This window comes from Octopus bimaculoides, chromosome 3 (assembly GCF_001194135.2).
Source record: "Octopus bimaculoides isolate UCB-OBI-ISO-001 chromosome 3, ASM119413v2, whole genome shotgun sequence".
Lineage (NCBI taxonomy): Eukaryota > Metazoa > Mollusca > Cephalopoda > Octopoda > Octopodidae > Octopus > Octopus bimaculoides.
In genome coordinates this window covers 7,328,662-7,329,857 of record NC_068983.1, presented here as the reverse complement: position 1 = coordinate 7,329,857, position 1,196 = coordinate 7,328,662, and positions in this window count along the sequence as shown.

Genomic DNA, 1,196 nt, shown 5'->3' with positions numbered 1-1,196 from the left:
ATATATATATATATATATATGTAATAAAAATAAAGAAGCGCTCCGATTACAAAACATTTGTTAATGTGGAATCGATTGTACAAACATGATCTTGTTCGCTGTGTTTGTATTTATTTTATATCGCCGTATATCTACCTACAGACACACGCGTACACAACATAGCAGGCATGCACACATGCAAACATGCACACGTGCACATGCGTATGTGTATGGCTGAGAGCGTGTGTGCGTGAGCGTGTGTGTGTGTGTCTGTGCCTGTGAGTGCGTTATATACATCTACGTGTACTTGTCCACGCCTGCAAGTGTCTGCACACATACATACATACGTATATTCATATATACGAACACACATATATACATACATACATGCATGCATACATACTTACATTCTTACACATACAAATCTACACGCATACACACATACATACACAAACCTACACATATACATACATAAACTTACCTACATACATACATATACATACATATACATACATACACACATACACGCACAACACATATACTTCTCCATCGCATGTTTTAAGCTTCAATATTTGAAGTGTTTTCGCCCTTTGTGAGAAACACACTTAAATTTAAGCCGCAGAAACCACAGAAGCATACCACAAGGGGCGAAATTAAATAAGAAAATAGCCTCTCGTGGTCACCTGCTGTTGTCCTTACTAAGTGAACAGGGTGTTGATCCCGTGACGTCATCACGTGTGAACGCCACAGATGCAATGTCCTCTACCCAATGTTGTTTTTCTTGCTGACCAAAGTGGTAGCTACGCGTGATTTTTCTTTTCTTTTTTTTTTCCATAACCGTGGCTCTTTATTATCTTAGACTCTATGTTGACTGCTATTAACTCTTTTTCTCATTTTTTTTCCCGATTCTACACCTTTCTACCGCTCTACTATACCTTTTAAGCACTTCTTCTTCTTCTTCTTCTTCTTCTTCTTCTTCTTCTGTATGCGTGCGTGTAAGTAAATTTTCACATACATACATACATACATACATACATACATACACACACATGCATATATACTTACATACATACATGCATACATACATGCATACATACATATGAATGAATTGGCAAATGTACATATTATATATACATATAATGTACACACACAATCACATCCATTAGTATATGTGTGTGTATATATATATATATATATATATATATATATATATATAT